This window comes from Zonotrichia albicollis, chromosome 14 (genome assembly GCF_047830755.1).
Source record: "Zonotrichia albicollis isolate bZonAlb1 chromosome 14, bZonAlb1.hap1, whole genome shotgun sequence".
Classification (NCBI taxonomy): Eukaryota; Metazoa; Chordata; class Aves; order Passeriformes; family Passerellidae; genus Zonotrichia; species Zonotrichia albicollis.
Genome location: NC_133832.1, coordinates 17,697,496 through 17,719,631, shown reverse-complemented (window position 1 = coordinate 17,719,631; position 22,136 = coordinate 17,697,496). Strand labels below are relative to the sequence as shown.

Genomic DNA, 22,136 nt, shown 5'->3' with positions numbered 1-22,136 from the left:
GGAGAGGACACGCCACATTTCTGGGATTCCTGCCCCAGCAAACACTCTCATCTCCAGAGTGGAAACTGCTGCAATAATCTGCACCACAGCGATGAGAAACATTCCACATTTGCCATATAACTTATGGCAAGAAAAACCCTCATGTTGCAAACTGCTGTACACAGAGGCTGTTGGGAGTTTGGAGTCAAAATTATATTAATCTTTGAGGGTAAGTATGGAGGAGGTCATTAAATTCCAGCATATAAATCACAAATATTGATTATTGCTGGTGCTTGAATACATAGTGTCACTACATATGCCATAGCCTGAAGTTGTGAATATATTGCACATTGCCACAGCTTTTGGAATTAATTCTGAGCATCCGTTGTTTTCTAAGAGAGGAGAGAGCAATAACAGTAAGTGTTACTTAGAGCATGAGCTCCCAGGGAAATGTGCCTTGCTAAAAGACCAGGAATGAGCTTTAATTTAACTTTGCAGATCAAAATAATCCCTTGGAACATAGATGAAAACTGTGTGTGCCAGTATAGACTCGTTCATTTAAATGGAACTTGTCCTTTCAGAGCGTTGCACTGATGTCACTTAGTAACAGGGATCATTAGTGTCTGAGCTAAAAATGAGACAGGAAAAGAGCCAGTTCAAAGTATGCATTACAGCAGGAAAACCACTGCTGCTGCCTGTGCTGGAAATATCATTGCCTTCCCAAGATAAAGATTGCTTCTTCACTCAGCCTTGTGGTTGTCCCCAGTGCCATAAGCAGCTGGTTGTTTTTTTCCCCCCTTTTCCTTTTCGTTTTGTTTTGTTTTATATTCTGCAGCTTTTCAAATTAACAGGTGCTTTGGAGAAGCATGAGCAGGCTTGGGGACCTAAAAATTCAAAAATGCTTTAGAGACTGGGTGTGTGGGCTGATGCTGAAATTCTCCCAAGTGTAGCAAATCATGAAGAACTTATGGCTGGCCACCCAGAGGCAGAATCTAATCTGTGTTTGTGGTAACAGATGTAAATTCTGGAAGCTTTTTCAGTATCTTATACAGTTTGTTTTCAACCAGCTCAAAATGAGAGCTTGATTTTTGACTCATCAGTGAAGTCAAAGAGTGATGAAAGAGCCAAGTCTGTTATTTTGTTCACTACACAAAGTCAGTGTCCTTAAGTGACTTCTGACTTTCTCAGCCAGCATACGATGCTTTTGTCTCTGTGCTGAGCAGATCCACGAGTGGCAAAGAGAGTTCAGAGCAAGTTTGCTCTGCCTCTCCCTGCTCACCTCCCTGGCCCCCACACCAGAGGCTGATTCCAGGACAGGGCTCTGCCCAGGGTATCCTGAGAGGGGGCTCTTGGGACACCTCTGTGCTGTGATCCTGCTCTGAATTCATTTCCCAGAGTCAGAACAAGTTCCTGTCCCTGTTCTTCCTGCAGCCCTGCTTGGTGTGCTCCCCTGTCGGTTTTTATGTTGTTTGAAGGGCCTGGAAAGGCCCGGGGTGGCCTTGGGGCAGCCCGCGTATCGAAGGACGAGAAGAGGCTTCAGTTCTTCTTTCGGTTTTTATGTTTATTAATTGTTTATCTAAAAGATTTTCTTTCGGCCCGACAGAGGTCTGCTCAGCAGTCAGCCATGAGCACACTGTGCTGCCCTCTGGGCGGTCACCTATCTTTATACCCATGGTTACGTGTACAATATTTATCATTTTTCCCCAATACCATTTATTCTTATTGTTGGGTGCACTTTTAGTAATGACCAATCCCAAAGTGCCACCATCACCACAGAAGATGGAGGAGAAGAAGAAGAAGGACAGGACACGCCCCAATTCCTCCATCTTACTTCTCTAAACCCCCCTGTACAGAAATCCTAAACCCTGTGTCTCACCCTCTAATTAACTAATCCCTTCACCATTCACCCCGGTGAAACCCTCCTGTCCTCAGGACTGAGGTCCTGAGATCCCACACTCCCCACCTGAGCATCCTGCTTTGGGCTGGTGTTTAAAGCAAAGCCAGGCACAGAACGCACCATGCTGCACTTCTGCTCCAGCCCTGCCCAGTCTGGGGACATCTGGCTCCATCTGAGTCCCTCTGCTCGGTGGTGGGAAGAGGAATTTGGGATGGGGAGGCTGAGGGAGGGAGGGAAATGATGAAGGGTCGTTTTTTCAGTGACATGGAGATGTGACTGCAGCGTCATCCCAGCTCCCGTGGTGCAGACACAGCATTGCTCCCCAGTAACACAAAGTTTGTTTAATTTCTTTTAGGAAAATTTCCAAGCTCTTTCTCCTGAATCAATGTGAAAAATAGTTAATTGTAGAAGCAGCATGTGAATGGAAGAGTTTCTAGCTGACACAGGTTCCTAATATTTACAGATTTTGATATTGAAATATGGAGTTTTTTTCTGTTTTATTTTTTCCCTAGGAAAATCTATTTTCTTCCAAAGAAAAATAATAACAATAAAAAAATAGAACATGGAAGACAATCTACCACCAATTGCAATGGGCCAGAAGAGATAAGCAATGGGAAAAACATGAAAAAAGGAAGAAATACTTGATAAATGATTGATAACAGTGAGGTAAGGTAACAGTGAAAGATGGGTAAAGTCACAGTTTGGTTCTGAGCCAGTCTTGTTAACAAAACCATTCATAGAAGATGATGTCTGGAGGGCTATGGGATTATAGGTCATCTTTAAACTTGGCTTAACCTTGAGGAATTTAATTTGAGTCAGTGACTTTGTAAATAAGTTTAATCAAAATATCTTTAATGTTTCTTCAAATGTAAGTCAGAGATATATTCCTGAAAAATAGCAAGAGATGTGAAAATAGTAATGGCAACTTTTCTTGGGGAAAGATGTGCAAGTTCTGAGAAGTAGTAAAAGAATGTAAAAAAGGCTTAAATTTAAAATTTTATTGGTTTTACTTTTAAGACAAAACAAAAAGAAACGCTTTAAGTTTCCCCACACTTATTCTAACCTCCTAAAACTTAGATTTATTTATTTTTACTCTGCTGAGCTGTAGGCTTCCATTCTCTGTGATGCCTGTATCAAACAGGATAACTGAGAAGTGTTAAAAAACCCCAAATTGCTCAGAACATGTTTCCCCAGAGTGACATAAATCCTGGCATTTGAATGTTGCATTCTGTTACCTTACCCTGAGCAGGAAAATGAATGGCTACAGCTAATACAGAATCTTATTGTCGAGCAACGCCGAGCAGCTCCCTCCAAATTAATTTCCAACAAGACAAACGATGTGGAGGAGCCAAGGCAATCCCCCCACGACCTCCCCTGGAGGTTTTCCAAAGTTCCACTGTGCGCGGGGGCGTGAACGGCCCTGGAATCCGGCTGTCTGGTGAGGGGCGAAGGCCAGGGCCCCTGCGCATCTGAAGCCAGCCCCCCTCGGCGGCTTGGCCTCGGGCTGAGCTGGGGGATAGCTCGGAGCAGCGCGGTGAGAGACGAATTAGGAGGCGACCACTTGCTGGGGGTAAACTGTCGGTTTATTACAGAAGAACCAACAAGGAGGGGAAACACCCAGCAAATGGCCCCGAACAAGGGGCAGGAGAGGGTTTTAAGGGAAAAGGGGGGAAGAAGGCAGGGAAACCCGGCTATCCAATAGAAATACATATTTGGAGGTACGAAACATAACTGATATACTAAAGTAACCAACTGTTATAAATCATAGGAGGGGCTCCGGGGCTACAGCCAACCATAACTCTCAGAGAAAAGAAAATTCTCGAAACCTGGGAGGAGAAAAGGAGTGATTGACTGACCCCAAGGAGGAAACAACTTTCACTTTATAAGAGAAACCAAGGGAGGAGCAGTTTCATTTCCATAGCAACCTAACTGGCAGGGTAGCAGCAGGAAGTAATACAGAAAATGGGGGGAGCAAACTAACGAACTTAAGAACACACCACAGCACCACTGCTCCTGCTTGTAGAGCAAGGGCTGGGAGCAGTGAGGGCCAGGGGCAGGCAAGGCAGCCAGAGCGCGCGCTGAGGCGCTCCAGACCCTGCTGCTGCTGCTGCCAGATGTTTGCTGAGCATCTTCCACAGGCGGGGATGGGGATTTGGGAAGGAATTCCTGCCACAGCAAAGGTCCCTGGTTAGCATGGTTGGGAATGTGGCTTTGCATCAGGTGCCTCTCAAATCCCTGGGGCGTGTGTGGGGCTCCCAGGGATGGCAGAGGGACAAAGGAGGAGCCCCATGGTGAGAATTGCCCTCTGTGGGTTCTGTGGGAAGGGAAAACTCAGAGATGGCTGCACTGGTTGTTGATATTGAGGTACTTTCTAAGTCCTATGGAACAGATTCATATCTATTTATATCCTGATTTTCTATTCTAAGATTCCATTCTAAGAAGTATGGGTAAAAAGAGAATCTGAGTGGTTTTGTGTCCATGTGATAACCATTCCAGAAGTTCCTTTTCCCCATTCCTACAAATCCCACAATGTGAGCACCAGAGAACAAGGAACAATAGCCAATAAACATTTCACATTGCAGGGGAAGGAATTAATGTATAACACCAAAATGTTTCTTCTTTCTTGCCTCGCTGGCAGTTTATATACAGCCATGAACAGGACAGGACACCTGAAATCAGTGTCTAGAGCTTTTATTTTTCTGACATCAGTCCCGTTACATTGTTATGACAATGGAGAGGAAAGATGCTAACAACTCACTGATCAAACAATGCTAAGGAAACTTAACACTACAGCATAAGACTTTTCTTTCTGTTAAACAATTTGAATTTTTTCCCTATTCAAGCATATGGGGCATTATAGCTGATTTTAGAGCCCATACATGGCTCTGTTCTGCCTGATTTCAACATAGCCAGAACAAAATGTGCTAAACTGCATTGAGTATTAACATCAGAGGGTGGCCCAGCAGCCCACACGCAGCTTTTAATTAGACACATGCAATTGTGTGTGAGCTGGTTGGCTTGCACAGAGTTAAACGAGAGCAGTTTGACCTCCTGGCTGCAGAGTGCTAAATGCTGTGGCACTCCAGCCATGGCCACACAAACCACCCTGCTCACCTGCCCATCCCAGCCAGCCCAGCGTGGCCCTTGCCAGCTGGGCCAGGTGAACATTTGGAAAGGTGTGTTCAACAGTAGCCAGACCCCATTCTCTTAATTATGCATCTTTCACCAGTGAGCTGCACTAAATCATCCCTGCCCAGGGGTGCTATAATTACTGCTGAATTGCCTGGTGCTGAATAACTTCAGATACTGGAGGCAATAATTATTCCCAGAATGCAGCTGTTCCACTTTGCCTGTTTACTCCCGTTCTTCAGAAAAATTATCCCCTGACTTCAATGCTCTTCAGGGCACTTCTGGTCCTTGCTTTGAATATTTTGGTCACGAGCTCAGCCCTTTGAGAGTAAGCTAAAGGACTTCCTTAGAAGACTGAAATGGTAATGGAATAAATATCTTCAGTAGCTCTATAGAACATATTTTTAATTCTGTCATGGTCATGCTATTCATTTTAATTTAATCTCTATTGCCAACCCATTGCTTTTGAATTGCTCAAAATTCTTTTTTCCTAACTTGAAAAATAAGAAAAAGCTAAACTTACAAATCCCAGTAACCAAAGGTCACTTTTATCTTTAATATTTTAATAACCTATTTTAATTTGCATTTGCAACTGGAGGATTTCCATCAGATCCAGTGCAAGATATTGCTCCATTTCTTTCAGGCCCTTGGTCTTTGCTTGCTTTGCACTTGGTGTGTGGGAGCAGCTCACTGCTGTTATCCCTCTCTCTCCACTTAACTGCTTTTGTGACATTTCTGTTGAATACTGTGGTGATGCTGGTGGTACCAGACTTTTCATTGATGTGTCAAAGGCTTTTCAAAAAGTTTATCCAGCAAATGCTGCTCTGACATGAGAATTTTCTCCAGATGAGAGGCGTTAGTTTTACAGAGTGGCATTAGCATTAACCCTCTGAAGGGTTTAGCAATTGAAAATATTTCAGAAGTCTAAGCTATTATTTAGTATAATTTTAATTATTTAAAATCTGCATCTTAGGGAAGTGATTTTGAAGATTTTGCCTACTTTCCATTGGAAGTGTTCATTTTAGAGTTATAAATGTGCAGTGTTGATCTATCAGTTTGTGTCTGACAGTCTGGCCTCAATGTTGTATGCTAATTATCTTGAGGAATAACCTTTGAGTCTCACCGTGATTTGACAACTAATTTTCACTTAATTTTGCTTACAATTGTCTGGCTTTAAGATGTGAAAAATACCCATATGAAAGAAGACCCTGGCAATTAAGAGTTAAGTCTATACAGCCTCACACTGAGCTGTCTGAAGATTGCCCCTGTGACCTCAGCAGTGTTTATTTGCCCAAGGTGCAAAACTCCTTGTATGTGACCCCAAAGTGCGTTTCTGCATTTCTGTGCATGTTTAAATGTTGCAGCAAACAGTTAAACTCCCGAGAATAAGTGGGGAATGGATTCTATTACTTCAGCAGACACTCATTCTAAACCATATTTGCTTATAACCTTATCTGAATAAAGGCTGCCCTGGTTCTGAAATCTATAATGTTATTTCATTACCCTCACATTCAAACACGCATACAAATCTGACAAGCAGGAAATTCATTGGCTGAAAGCAACTTCCACTTCAGCAGCTGTATCTATTTTGGTTTATTGTCTTGGAGGCTGTGTCAACGAGCATCCCTATTCAAGTGTTCAGTATTCAAGTGCTGAAGTTTTTGATTGGAAGCAGACTAATATTAATCTTCAGTTATCAAAAAGTCTAATTCATCATCTATTTCCCCAAGTCCCCTGTAAAAAGAGCTGCATTTTTTTTCCTTTGTATATCTGACAGAAATTCATTTTTATTTGCTGAAGTAAGATTTTATTTAAACAAAATCACCACCGTAGGAACAGGATATGAAACTAAAGAATTTAAGTGTCTGATGTTATGGCATGTGAAATCAAAAGCATTCTCTGTACCTTGGAGACCAGACCTACCAGACCAAAGTCAGGTAAACTAATTAGTGTTGAGCAAAGAACATTTCATATATTGTGGCTCTCTGGGCTAATTTCACCCCTTTTGAGGTACTCATTATATAGAACTCCTTAACTCAGTAGGACACAAGGCGCTGTACTGAGAGCAAGGTCAGGGAAACCAGACTCTTTTGGGATATAATGAATGGAGACAGAATTCTCCAAGGGATCCTCCCAATGTATGTCAGGAGCACAACAGATCACTCAATAGTGATTATGTATCTGTAGGTCTATTTTTTTTTTTACCCCCAACTGCTGTTCCCATATTTTCTTCTTGAGCACTTCTAAACTGAATTTGAGAGTTTAATAGGAAATTCTCATTATCTAACTCTCTCTTCAAAGGAAAAAGAAAAAAGTGCACACGTGGAAAAAAAATTCAGAATATGTTCCTGTTGCGTTAAAACTTGAAGTTGATGAGCAGCCATCTAATATGGCTTGGATTCCTTATTTTATGGAGGTATGTTTTTTATGGATATCCTTAATTGCAGAATTCCTTCATTTCATGTGGGCAGTCTGAACATGCAGGAAGAGTCCAGCAAACTCTTCACAGGCAGCAGAGCTGAGTTGCTGACTCATCCTAATCTGTATTTTATCCTTGTTTATCTCTAGTAAAGTCTGTGTCAGTGTGGAGTGAGATACATCCAAATCATTCCAGATGCATAAGCAGAGAGATTATGAATTCCTTCAGGAAACCCAAAGAATAGGGAGGACTTATTTTGAATAAAAGAAGAATTGATTGTTTTCAGTAAATAGTGGAAAAACCCAAAGTAAATTAGTATAATTTATAAATAAATACTGCATCTGCTGCTAGCCACTAGATTGTCCATCTCAATAGTTACAAGAGTTTTGCTTTGGGGTTTAGGTGGTATTTGTGAAAAATATTTCAGTGAAGAAAATGGAAAAAAGTTTAAAAAACGGAAACCAACTAACCAAAGAAAAGGATAAGTAGCTTAAAATAGAAATCTAGCACTTAAGAAATACTGATATTTCCCCTGGAAATCATATAAAAATTATCACTGGCTGTGTTTTAGGCACATGGATATTTGTTGAGTCTTGAAGTTAATGTCATGTAAAACCAGGAAAGAAAACAAAAATGAATAGTGCATCTTAATACAAATTATCCATTAGATTTCAGAGATGTGCTTGACCCATCAGTGTCTACTAACTCTGTGAAATCATTTTTGTTCTTTTGTAGAATCATTTTTGTTCCTTCAGATTTATTTCCTATTTGAGAAGCATGCCTTGTCCATACTGAGCATGAGAAAAAAATCTTTTTTGTTATACAGAGCACAAATGGTAATCTGGAAGAAGCAAATAGCTATATACATTTCTGATTTATGTCTGAAGACAAATATGAAGAAAATATTTCATTTAGCATAACCTTGTCAGTGTTTTGCAGGCTGCCTTCAGTCACAGAGGCACAAGCACCACTATGGTCTAGTCAGTCTCTAATGATTTTTGATCCTCAAGAAGCTATTTTTCTATGAACTGCTAAAAGATTTTATACCCTGAAGTACCTCTACTTTCACCATTCATAACTAAATTGGAACACTCAATTTTGAAGTAATAGTTAGTGTGATTTATTATTTACCAAGGCAGCAATGAAGAAATGTATTTGAAAAGAAGCCAGTAGCAAATTACAATCGATTTGCCCAATATAACAAATAAAATGTTTTAGGGAGGCAGAGTTGCTGCTTGAAATGATATGTGATCCATAATAATATTTCCAAGATGTCTGCTTCTTTATTACTGTCAACAATTCATTAATCATCTCCCTACAAAGAAAGTAACTCACCCTTCCCCCCTGGTTCAGACATCTAAGAAAGGGCAGATTGTGGCTCTGGGATTTGAACCCATGTTTTACAAAATGCTGTTGTTTCAGTCAAATAAACATGCAGAACTTCTGGGTGGCCATTTATGTGCCTTTGGGGTGAAGGCAGGGAAAATTACTTATCCTGTGAAGGAATCAGAATATGATTATGGTCATATATGTGGTGATATATGGTTGTTTTCCGATAAGGTAAAAGAGTTATATATAGATAATTTTTATAACCAAAAAAGAGGAAAGATTCAAATCACAGAATCAGAGATTTGTGTTTGGAGGGACCTTAAGATCACCCAGTTCCAACCTCCTTCCTATGTTTGACTGAACTTTTTCCTGCTTGTTTCCTTCCTGAGCAAGAAAAGGAATCGGAAGCCCAAGATGTCTGAGCTAAGAAAAATGTTCTAGCCCAGTGATAGTAATGTGCCTAAATGAGGCAGAGTACAGAGTAAGGCTTGTTGAATTCTCTGCTGCTTGCTATGGGTATTTCTCAGATTGTGTTGGACATTTCACTGCATCCTTGAGATAACATAGAAGAGTGCAGAGGAATGAATTTTCTGCTTCTAGCAAAGCCTAAATGAAAGATTAGATCAACAGAGATGTTTAGGCATGCAAAGATAGAGATAAATGCTGACAGGATCATCAGAAATCCTGCGTTTAGGCCAGTGAGTTTATTCAGAATTAAGGGCATTATCCATGTAATTCACTTTTGAAGATATCATCCATCACCAAGCTGGATGCTTAAACGCCACTGTAAATCTGGACCAAGTCCTTCTTGTTGGTAACCAAGACTGGGGGAAAAAACAACTGCAAAACTGAAAGAATACAGTGACACAAATAGAGCTACTGCTTTATTTTGTCCTTGAACAAAACAGAGGCTGCTCTCTAAACACAGCTCATTACTGTAGAAGAGATCATTCTGCCAAAAACACGGGGTAGTGCACTAAGTTATCTAAAAAGCCTCAGGAAGTTCTTGGCCAGACAGCACAATCTGTTCAGGCACCCTTTGATGTGCCATCAGCAGACACAGAGCGATCCAGCCGTGCCTGCTCCCTCTATCACTCTCCCAGACTGCTGCTGCTCCCTGGGTTCTGTTTCTGTGCACATCCATGCATTTAGGAACCTTAATGGATTTCCCTTACATGGATCCATGCAATCCATCCTCAACCAGTGCACAGGCAGGGTGAAAAGGTGGGGTTAGAACCCTTCATTCAATCAAACTGAGCTGGAAACTGCAAGATGTGACATTAGGAGCAATTAATTTAACCATCTGCAGAAGGGTTAACTACTGCCCTTGCTATGTTGTGCTCCTTGCAGAATAAAAATAACAACTGGGCACTACATCAGGACTGCTGAAGAACAAAAGGGTAGAAGCTCCTCATTCAAGTAAAACAAGTTGCTTTCCAAGTGATGGAGTGAATAAAAGCTCTGTCAAAATCTGTAAGAGCGTTTGCTGAGGCAGCTGTGGCTGAGCAGCCTTTTTTTGTAGCTCTAAACAAGCACAATACTTGTACATTAATATAATTGCTGCTATTCATTGCCTTCATTCAAGGTGCTTCAGGGGAGGCAATGTGAGGATAAACAGTATGAAAGAGCAGAGCATCACCAGAGCAATGTCTTCCAAAATTCTCTTAATCACTGAATTTTGATTTGCACGAGAAATCTTTCATAGGAGAAAGGGCTGCACTGATTTTTTATTTTTGTTTGAATGCAAGTCGTTTGCTTTTGGAGGTCTTTTTCATGGGTTTTTCCAGTCTTTAATTTTGGAATTAAACTCTGCCACTTGGATAAGGCAGACAGGCAGCTAATTAGCCAAGAAATGGGCATTGAGAGCTCTTGGAAAAAAAACCCACCACGCTTTTGTAAGTAAAATGATTGCTGAGGATAAGGTATTGATTTGATAGTTTTGCAGCTGAAAAATGTTTGCTAATTGGAGAACCAATTCTGTATTTTTATTCTCAGCACAGAATCAAGAAGCTTCTGAATTAAGCATCAAGAGCAAATACTTGCTGAAGGAAAAATGAATCCAATAAAAGCCCAGGATGTGATGCTGGGTGACACAAGAACCTGGCAGCTGTGCTCTGGGCATTCTAAATCTGCCCTGAACATGGACAGGTAGAAATAATCCTAAATATGAATCCAAAATTAATATCAATGGATGCTAGTAGGCAATTATTGCTGGCCAAGCTAATAACATTTTTCAGCTCTGGTTTTCATCAAAAGAGTCCCTGGGTTTATAAGTCCATCTGTCAGAGTGATTAACAAGGAGATATAAAACCTTCTGATGTGCTGCCCTTGCTTTCACAGAATTTTCTCTTTTTCTGACAAATTATTCTGATAGAAAGAAAATGGTAAAAGGATAAGGGGTAAAAGGGAGAGCTAAAAATGTTAGATGTTTCTTCAGAGCCTTAAACTTTCCAACAAAATATCTGAACAATATGAGAATTAGTTTAGAATATTTTTAAATTGATGCCTTTTTTTATTTATCTCTAAATGTATTTCATCAGGCAGTGTTAATCAGGTGTTAATGCAGTATTCAGGAAAGAGAAATCACAGCCCTGTTCTGTTTCACATGTCATTCAAACAGCAAAAGTGTTTGGTGATCTATGAGAGCTGAATATTTGCAGTCTGCTGGTAAGGGCTGACAAATGACACCAATCCCTTCCTCGCATCTCTTTGAATTTTCTCAGGTTTTTTGGTTTTGGTTTTGTTGGGGGCTTTTAATAAATTTTCCTCTCTATTCCACATAAGGTATTGATATTTCTGAAAAAGTGCCAGCCACTACCTTGAGTAATTTCAATAAATATATGTCCAGCAATTCAAGAAGAAAGAAGGGCTGAAGTAAATCCACCGCCACCCTGCTGCCAGCCTGTTCCCTGCTTCACACCCCTCCACCACCAAAAATAAGTTATCTATGGAGCTCTGGGAAGCTTGCTAGGAAGATACATAAAATATAGAGGTATGAATAAATAAGGGAGTGCTTCTTTCTACCAATGTGTGTGCCTTGTGCTGGTTTATGTTGCTTTCATGTCCCTCCCTTCACCCCTACTGTCTCATTCCTTTTATTAATTGCTCTACTTTTTCTCCCCTTCTTTTTTTCTGGCCTTTCTTCTGCAAAAGCATAACTTCTGTTCTGCTTATTCATTTTTCTTTTCTTCATTGTCTCTTCACTGTGTAAGTCTTCTTTCCTTTACCTCAGTGAGATTTTTTCCATTCTCTCATTTCACTCCTTGTGATTTGCCTGCCCCTCTTTCTGGGTCTAATTCTTCCAATTTCTTTGTCATGTGAGCTCTCAGTGACCCCTTTGCTCTGCATTCTGCCTCTACTCTTCCTCTTTATGGCCTTCTACATAATCTATTTAATTCTTTTCTCTCCTCCACAGTGCACAGCTGAGACCTCCAGCTCTATCCTCTGATCTCCACAGAATCACAGAATATCGTGTGGTGGAAGGGTCCATCAGGACCATGGAGTCCAGCTGCTGGCACAGGACACTCCAGGAGTGCCATCATGTGAGAGCATTGTCCAAACCCTCCTGGAGCTCTGACAGGTTTGGTGTTGTGCCCATTCCCTGGGGGGCCTGGGCAGTGCCCCACCACCCTCTGGGGAAAGAACTTTCTGATATCCAACATAAACCTCCCCTGAGACAATTTCAGGCCATTCCCTCAGGTCCTGTTGCAGAGAGCAGAGATTGGTGTCTGCCCTTCTTCTTCCCCTCACCAGGGAGTTGTAATTGTTGTGAGTTCTCTCAGTCTCCTCTTCTCCAGCTGAACAAGCCCAGCACCCTCCGCTGCTCCTCACACGCTTCCACTCACAGCCCTTCACCATCCTCGTTGCCTTCCTTTGGACTCTCTTTAAGACCTTTCTATCTTTTTTGTTAATTTGGTGCCCAAAACTGCCCCCAGCACTCAAGGTGAGGCCTCCCCAGCTCAGGACCATCCCCTGTGCTGTTCCTGATGTCCCCAGGACATGGATGTCCCTCCTGGCCTACACACAGGTGACACATCCCACTTGCCACCTCCCTCAGCTGCGTTACACCAAAGGCAGCTTCTGCGCTTCTTCTATACCCTTCCACCACCTCCCTACAGCTGCTTTGGGTTGTTCTAGTGGGGCATAAAGCAGACAGAGCAGCCTAAAAGCAGAATTTCTCTCAGAGAAGGCAGAGGAGCTGCTGGATTCCTGCTCCAGGGTGCGCTCTGTCCATCGGAGCGTGCTGAGGGAGGGATCCAGCGCCTCAGCCTGCTGTGCTCTGATTGCTCTGCACTTCCCAGAGCTGTGAGAGGCAGAGCGTAATTAGATCAGCAATGAGGCTTTCTTACAGTTTGGAAACATTTGTAAATCCCACTGATGGTTTTGTACGGTGAAGGGTTGGTTTTGTGTAGAAAGGAAGTTATTGAATTGTGGTGTGTCAGTCATGATAATTAGCAAGGCCTGTGCTCGCTGCAGCAGGATGATGGGCTTTGTTTTTTCCCTCTAGGCCTATCAGATTTGGATAACAGATATTTGAAGTTTCACCTTCACATCTAAAACCCTCTTCTGACAGATGGAGATCCAAGGCATGGATAAAGAGCTGGGTATCCCTAAAATTGCCATCTGCTGGCCTGTTGGGCGTGATGGCTGCATCCACTGATGCTGTTCAGGTTTTGCCTTTATTTCTTCAATATATTCCCCTTATTCTTCACACATATATTTGTAGCTCCGTAGTGTATTGTATTAATTTTTTCTGTACTTTTCCATGGCCTTTCCTTAAGCAGAAAGACAAAACAAATTCCAGAGCTCCAAGCCCCCAGAAGCAGAAGGCCCCTGTCCTCTCTTGGTTTTTCCTGGGAGCCAAGGCCAAGAACGACTCTTTGAGATGCATTCTCATGGACAAAGTACAGCTGGTGCTGAGGGGGGCTCCAAAGAAGGGGCTTGACCTGGGGGAAGAATTGCACTTGTCCTCCTAATTGGTGGTTTTTATAAACAATGCTAATTTTCCAAAACCTATATCCCTGTGGTGAGTACACCCATGGCTTTTATGGACATCTTCCCATAACTTCCTCTGAAGGCCTTCAAATAAAGATCCTCTTTTATATCACCTCCTTACTAAAATCATCTCGAGTTTCATTTCCAGGTTAGGAAAATGCAACACCACAGGAGCCCATGAGCTCTCTGTTCCTGCTGCTCAATTGTTAAATTCTGGCAGGTTTTCCACTCATCAGGACCTGAGTGGCAGCCGCTCAACCACGCTTGGGCAGTCTGGGGATTAACCCAGGCCAGGAACCCTCCTCCACCAGGCAGTGGTGATGGGGCTGCCCAGCTTTGGCACAGAAAGGCTCAGCTGAAGGGAAATGAGCTGTGCCTCTTGGTCCAAGGGCCCCAAAATGGTTCCTGGATTGCTTCATTGTGAAAACGGATGTGTTATTTTTAATCTGGTCAAAAGCAGTTCTGCAGCATCCTATGGAGCTGAATTCAGGAAATCACTCACAATGGTCATTCTGTGTCTGCAGTGCCAGACTTGCAGAGAGATGGGCTTAGATATGCCAATAGCCACAGAATTTTCCAAGAGTAAAATCAATTCCTTCCCTGAATCACAATGCTTAACTTTATTTATGAGCTTAAATAGTAAAATTAATAGTCCTAGACCTGTGTTTTTTAATATATCAAATACTTTTGTCTTTTCTTCCTAGGAAAGGTGAAAATATAAATGTTTCTACTGTTTTTCTTTGTGCTAGTCCACTTTGACCACTCATCTTACACCAGTGGAACTCCATAAAATGCTGCTATTTATATCAGCCCAGGTAAAAAAAGACATTGACAACTCAAAAGTTTATTTTCTTTTTTTTTTCATAATATTCAATATTTCTTATGCAAGAATTCTTTTCTGTCCACTCTTTCTTCCATGTGCCTTGAAATGGGAAAGGCCTGCTGTTTTCAGAGAGATTTCCCATGCTCTTGTACAGGCAGGTCATAAATCACAACTTGTTAGGTGCTGAAATCACCAACTCCCTTTTATTTTTTTTTCCTCCCAGGCTAACAGTAAGAAACTTAGTCTAGGATGGGTTTTGGTTTCATTTTTCCTACCAATTTTGAAGATACTTTTACCAATCCTATTAGAAGTCCAACAATGAATGTTCCTCCTCTATCAGAAATTTTTGTGTGCTTGGCATTGACCCATTTATTTCACCTTTCCCTGCAGGAAGAAATTATTTATTTTATTCAGAAATTAATATTGGATGTGCTTGCTAAACCTGGAGCTCTACATGTCTGAGGAGTTAAAAGTTCAGGATGACAATGTAAATCTCAGCATTGATTCCAGCCCTCCTCACTCTGTAAGTTCTGTTTATTCTTGGAGCCAGGTTCCCCTGTGATCTTGCTTTGCAAGTAATTACTGGGTTTGTGTCTAAGGCAGAAGGCACTTGTGGACTGCTAACACACAAGCTGACACAAAATTCTCAGCAGATCTTGACTCGTTTTTAGTTCTGCAACATTTTTCAGAGTGTTCTGATCACAAATTGTTGTTGAGATGTCTTCATTCTGATCTCAGCTGGCTCTGTTTGCTACCAGAACCAAGTTTTTAACTCTGCCCACCCACCCAGGCCCATTTCCTCAGCTCTGGGTGCTCTCTCACAGCGCCTCCCACACTGCCTGGCACTGATGATCAGCTCCTCAAAGAGCGACTTGCGCTCCAACTGGGCAATTACAGACAAAGGCGCAAACTTTGTTTAAATTTTTATATTTAAAAAATCTTCAAAATGTCTTATGAGCTCTAATGACAGGGTTATTGACAAACACAAAGGAAACACAATGTGAATTATTTATTCCTTCATCTACTTACCAACTGAAAGGAAGTCAGCTTCTTATTTAGAGTCAAATCCCAGCTCTGCCAGAGACATGCATTGTGCTGAAGGAGTCAAGGATGTGATGACAAAGCTATTTTAGCAAAACTCCTCCAAGGCAAATGTTAAATAATATATTTAAATTTAAGTACATTTACATACAAGTAAATATAAGTGTATTTATAGACATGTCTAAAGAAATAGTATTTGTGTATGTGCTACATTTGTATATATACAGTTTTTATAACAAACACATAAAGAGTTTATATAAATATATTTATAATTTCATTTTTTATGACTGAAAAATAAAAAAGTCTGTTTTTTTTCTGTAACAGACTCCAGCACTTGACACACTTGATAATACTTTCTCTCCACTGAGATTTACAGAACACCAGAACTCCCTCCCTTTAATTGGGATGACTTGGGCAAAGGCACATCAGAGTGTATCTACAGTTCCATTTTAAAATCTGGTTAACTAAATTTAAAAAGTTTTAATCTTGGAGCTTCTAGCTGGATAAAAGACTTCGAAACTGAACACTCTGAAATTTATGAGCTCCCCTCCTACCAAAACTTTGCAAACCCAATGCAGTAGAGATTATGGAGAATCCAAATTCCAGTGGTTGCACTTTATTTTACATGGATTGTATTGACAGCTTCATCTGGGAAGGAAATGGAGTAAAACATTCATTTTCAATAAGTTAATTTGTTATTGATTTTAGATTTCATAGCTATACACTTGTAATCGTTCCCTCAGTACTTTTGGAATCCATGATACTGAGGTGCTTAGGTTTACATTGCTTTTAAAGTTATCAAGAAATTCTTAGAGGTGATTAAAAAGAGTAATTGCCTAACTTAGTAACTCATGTAGAGTTTCTAAGACCACGTCTAAGCTATCCCTCATAAAGCAAGCTTAGAATTCACTGCATTCATATTTAAAACAACCTGTCACCATTTATAATCTCAGTTTGCACTCCCCAATGTAAGAAACCAGATAATGTGCTAGGGTATGGTTAGATAATGTTCTGGATGCAATGGAAATGGAAGAAAAGGAGACAAATACAGAAATAAGGTTACCACATCCTTTTTAATCTGTTTAACAGTAATTTCCATCAGAATGTCAGATCAGGTCACATTTCCAAATGAGCTGTGGAATCAGTGCATGGAAAATGAACTAAAGAAGAGGCTGAAATTAACTCTGAATTCTTTTAGTTTGTCAGTTTAACTAGAACTTCAATAAAGAATAGGTGGATCTTTTTTAACTCATAGGGTCAAATATTTTTAACAAATATTTTCTTATAAAATTCTGTTGTATTGATGTTAATGTGCACAGCAGGCACATTTAAGATCTGTCTTCTCTTAGTGGCAATTAAAATGTTGGTCAGCATTCACAAGAAACACTGACCAAGCAGTCCAAGAGCCAGGTGAGGGAGGCTCTTATCCCTGACAGAGAAAACTCTTTGTTCAAGAACTGCTGCTGCCTTCTGATCCTCAGGTTCAGTTACTCATTTTCTTTTTCTTCTTCTTGAGTCCAGCTCAGCAGAATTTATTTTATCTTGAACATAATGACCCCCAATTCCAACTGTGCTGTCTAGGAAAGATTCAGCAGAACATTTTATACTTTCTTTTCTGAAGTAGCTCAGACTTCTTAATTATCCAAGTCATAATTTTCTAACCCAAAGTCAAAGGAAAAGGACGAACAAAGACTAGGTGTTGGAAATTATTAACATCCGCTTCATCCAAATATAATAAAGTTTTAATATACATTTTATTTTAATTCTTTTTAGATATTTTACCTAAATTAAAATGAAAATTACTAAATTACTCCTTCAGAAAATGGGAGTAATGTAGTCATTAAAGCTGACTATATTCAGTTCCCTTTTAAGCATCCAGGAAAAGTACCCAAACGCAAAATGGAGGCACATCTGAAGGCAGTGGAGATTATCCTCTTGCCCTGAAACCCAAAATTCACCTTCCAGACTCTCCTTAAGGAGTCGGGGGAAGACCGAACCATGGAGGAGATGCATGGCAGAGAAGAGCAATAATTTTTTGAAACTGGTTCCCATCAGATCCCAGTTATCTCAAGAAGTTAATGGCTCTGACACACAATTTTTTACTACAATGCTCTTCAGAATTTTTATTTAATTTATGTCCATCTCTTAGGCTCTTATTGATAAGAGTTTGAATTTTCAGGCTTGAGTATCCCTTGTACATCAAAGGAATGGGAAGACATATGTACCCATGGAAAATCAGGGGGCATAATTTCTCTTCTGTGCTGAATAGCTGCCACTTAGCCAGCACCAGATGGACAAGAACCATAAATCATGCCCTGGCTCACTCAAAAAATATTTCCAGCCACACTTTGTTTGAAATTCCACGTCCTTTCCTTAGTCCTAAAACCCCTCTTGATCCTTTTCCAGGTTACTGAGGATTTAAGGGGGTCAGTTCAGCTAAAATCATTTGTTCTTAGGCAGCTTTTCCTTACCAGCTCCAAAACCTGCTGGATTATTTTTTGCAATTGGCAATTTGGCAATTTCTCATGTCTAAAGACACCACAGATGCTGCAAACTCATTTAATCACAACTGAAGATTTATTTTCTTTGTGGTTTGAGCTGTTAATGTGCCATTTCTGTCCTTTGCTCGTTATGAGTATATCACCAGACAATATCAAGCACCAATATGAGTTTAAGCTGTATATTCCTTTATTTCTTGCTTTAAAATGTGGAGAGGTTGCAGACAGTTAATTTCTCATTGTTTTTCTTTTTATTCTCCATTGAAATCTTCATACTCTCCATGATCTTCTAAAGGAAGCATTTAAAATCTGGTTTTTAATAGTTAAATTCTTAATTGTTTAATGTACAGGATTTAAATCTTGTAACAAGTAATCTCCAAAGTATTTGCTTCCTGGTTTTAAGAATTATTCACTGAAACCGGGCAGAGCTGTCAAAGTCCCAGAGGCCCAAGGAAGCACTGATGGCATTGCTGCCAAAATTGTTTTGGAGATTTGGCTGTCACCGTTCACCTTTTGCTGTGAACTGATGCCGAATTTTGCCCCAAAAGGCGAGAATAACTGCCTAAGAGACTCAAGTAAGTCAGCACAGACAGGAGGTATTTTATTACGACGCGTCGGAGAAATCACAAAAGGGATTTCTGGCTATCTCATGACAGAAGCAAGCTTTTATACAGTCTTGGGTGCAGGGTTACATCATATTCATAAGAGGCGTGGTGTGGGCGGAGACATCTATTTTGAGGATTATTCTTGGTGGTCCTTCGGTGCCTTCCTCATGGGCAAGGGTCTTCTGATGAGTCTTCCTCTTTAAACTTTTGAACTCCTATCCTAATATGGTCAATTCCCGGTGTACTTGGCTTGGTTCCCATGGCTTGGCACGGCTCTTAGGGTCAGTTTGACATTGGCACGGCTCTTAGGGTCAGTTTGACATTATTAGCTCTGATCATGTTTAGCTCGACAATTCCCTTATCCCTATCTCTCTTTATTGTTTGCCCTGCTTACCAAACTTCAAACAGAAGGATCCACCAGGATTGCTTCTGGATTAATGAATAACCTATCATACAGCATTATCAATAATTCCAGGATTGCTTCCGGATTAATGAATAACCTACCATACAGCATCATCAGCAATTCCTGAGTGTGGATGGGGGCGAATCCCCTTGTACCTAACATGAGACCACCCGCCGGTGATATGGGATATGGCTCTAGTGTCAGGGGTCGCGTGAGTAGCTAATGGGATGGGAATGGGATAGGACTGCTCAGGGTTGATTCTCAGTCTGTGGCTCTGCCTAAGCATTTTGATAACAAAATTATGTTCTTGTGCAGTAGTAAAATGCTGATCGGATGGGCAGTTTGGGGCTTCAGAACCACCAGTAAATACAGAAAAAAATGCACCTAAAGCACCATGGCTTCCCTTCTCACGGCATCTTTGTTTCATAATCAGGCCTTGATACTGTGAGCAGTTCAGAATGTCTATATTGATTAAACCTTAGGAGCCTTCACTTGAAATTCAGGCTGGTATTCTGCAGACTATAATGAACATTACGGAATGCATGGTGTCTTCTGGGAAACACCTCAAGATTATCAAGTTTAATTTCCCCATGGAAGTTCTTTCAGCAGTGCAATCAAGCTAACTTTTACTCTCTGTAATGGAATAAGATTTAATCTGCAATTTTAAAACCACCAACATTTCCTAATTTTCTTCTTTTAAAAAGGGAGGTTTGCTGTGGTTTTAGGCTCCTGCTAGACTTTTTCCCATCGTGCAAGTAATGAATATTCCATCCCTCTTTAGTATGCTGGATGTGTGCAAGCAGCTTTAAGCCTATGGTTCATAAGGAATTTATGTCAATATTGCAATTAAATCCTGTCTGTCATAATAGGTGACCTTTAATCTAGTGTATATTGAGTCCCTAATCTCTCAGATTGTAACTGAGTGATGGAGATGCAAGACTTCATGAAAGAAAGGCAGATCTTAAGAAAATAATTATTTTTTTGTGTAAACTGTGATTTTCCAATTACTGCTCTCAGCTGGGACAGAAAATATCTAATTCATGATATGTTCTGATACAAAATTAATCCTTTTGTAACTGTGCTTTTTTTGATTAAAGACTAATTTTTCTTTCTTCCAGACAAAATCCTCAACCCCTGTGCTAATTTTAATGCAATTTTTTTTCTTTCCCAGTATATCATTACAGTATAAGCATATTGATAAATACAGATTTAAACAATATAGAGAGGCATTCAGATAAATATTCATTAGATTTATATTATATTATAAATATTGCTTTGATGGCAAAGTGTATCTGCCAAAAACATCCCTAAATTGTGGGAAATATTTCTTTTTTTCAATTTATGAAGTAAATATCCAATTTTTAAAATTAAAACTTTTGAGATATGTAAAAGTAGCTGTAGATGTTGAATACAGGGTTTAAGTTTTTGGTGACATGGCATGTGAACAATAAAAAAGGGCTAAACTGGAGTGGCCAGAAATTTTTGACGAATATTCTGGTGGAAACAGTTTCATCTCAGAAGAGAAATTTTTACAGATTGTCTGTGCTCCCAGGTCTGTGCTTGTGCCAACAGAACCATGCAAGAAAATTGTCAACTGTCACATTGATCTTGTTTGTAAAGCAATTTGATTTGTAATGACCAAAACACAGTGTCAGAACGAGGTGTTTAGGTTTTTTTTAACCTAAATTACTGTTTTCTCCAAGTTATATTTTTGTTTCTAATTTTTGAATCTCCCTATATTTCCCAACAGTGAGAATAGTGCGAACATATGTTCCCAAATGATCTTCCTTGAAGAAATACACAATTTTCAGTTGCTAAAGGACAGCAATATTACTTAGGGCTATTACTGGATTTTTTAAGCTTCCAATATCTTCTGTTTGATGATGGAGAGCAGACATGGCTTTGATGAAAACCATTTAATTTAAATGTCTCCCAGGAGGACAGCTCAGCAGAGCTTTGGTCACTCCTCTTGCAGCAGCGGTGTCAGGATTCCCTCCAGGGAAAACAGCACAAATAAAACCAAATCAGGGCAAACCATGGACAGTTTCTTAAGTAGTTCATTCAAGTTTATTCTTTTCATGCTGCACTCCACTGATATTTTTTAAGATGTAAATAAATGAGCCTCCTGCTCAGGGCATTTCCTGCCATGTCACAGAGCATCATTCCTTTGCTCAGGATGGACCAAGACTGGGGTACAAACAAAGCAAATTTAAATTGGCATCAAACACAGATTAAAATTTCATATTTTGGAATTTGATTTTTAATATTTTTACATTATAAAACTAGATTAATAAAAAGACTAATATATATTTAAAACCTCAAAATATTTGGTTAGCTTGTGCCGTACTGTGGAACTTTAAATCCAAAAACTACAGATTGAATTACCTGAAGTTTTTTAACCCCTGAAACAGAACGTTTATATCAATATGGTCACACTGAACATAAAAAATTCAATAATTTTTTGAAATATTCTTTTCTTTTTAAATTCCAGTGAGGTGGAATTGAGCTCAGAAAATGCTGAAGAACCCTCTGTGTTACCTTAAATCTACTCTAAGAAATTATAGTTGGGCCATGAACATCCTTTGTAAACTGTGAATGAGATCAGCTCACTTCATGCACTTAAAATTGTAAGAAAATCCTGTTTAAGGTTGAAATATTCAAGTTTTCAATCTCCTTGGTATGGGCTATGTCAAGAAAGGGTCCCAGAGAAGCTTGAAAGAAATCTATGCAGTTGCCACCCATAAATGAAAGAAATCTGATAAATAACATCTGAAGGATAAATTAGAGGCTTTTCAGGAGAACCAAGGGAGACAGAGAGACAAAAGCAGAAGGGGGAAGATTTCAATAAATGGTGTGGAAGGGGGCTGATAGGTGAGCAGGAAGGAGGATTCCTGCTCTGTTTCTACTTCAAAGAGACCATTAGAGACTCAGATTGGCTCTGGTGGAATGGGAGGGATGGGTCACTGGTTTGAGAGAGATCTGAAGGTGCATCATAAATGAAAAGCTTTAATCAGTGTA

At 40.1% G+C, this 22,136-nt stretch overlaps 1 long non-coding RNA gene across 1 annotated transcript; it reads left to right on the top strand.

Moving 5' to 3' along the window:
* Nucleotides 1-10,769: 10,769 nt before the first annotated feature.
* Nucleotides 10,770-14,309, top strand: LOC141730890 (uncharacterized). Its single transcript, XR_012582744.1, has 4 exons — nt 10,770-10,901; nt 11,538-11,745; nt 12,169-12,295; nt 13,261-14,309. It is a non-coding gene; the product is annotated as an uncharacterized LOC141730890 (long non-coding RNA).
* The last annotated feature ends 7,827 nt before the right edge of the window (nt 14,310-22,136 follow it).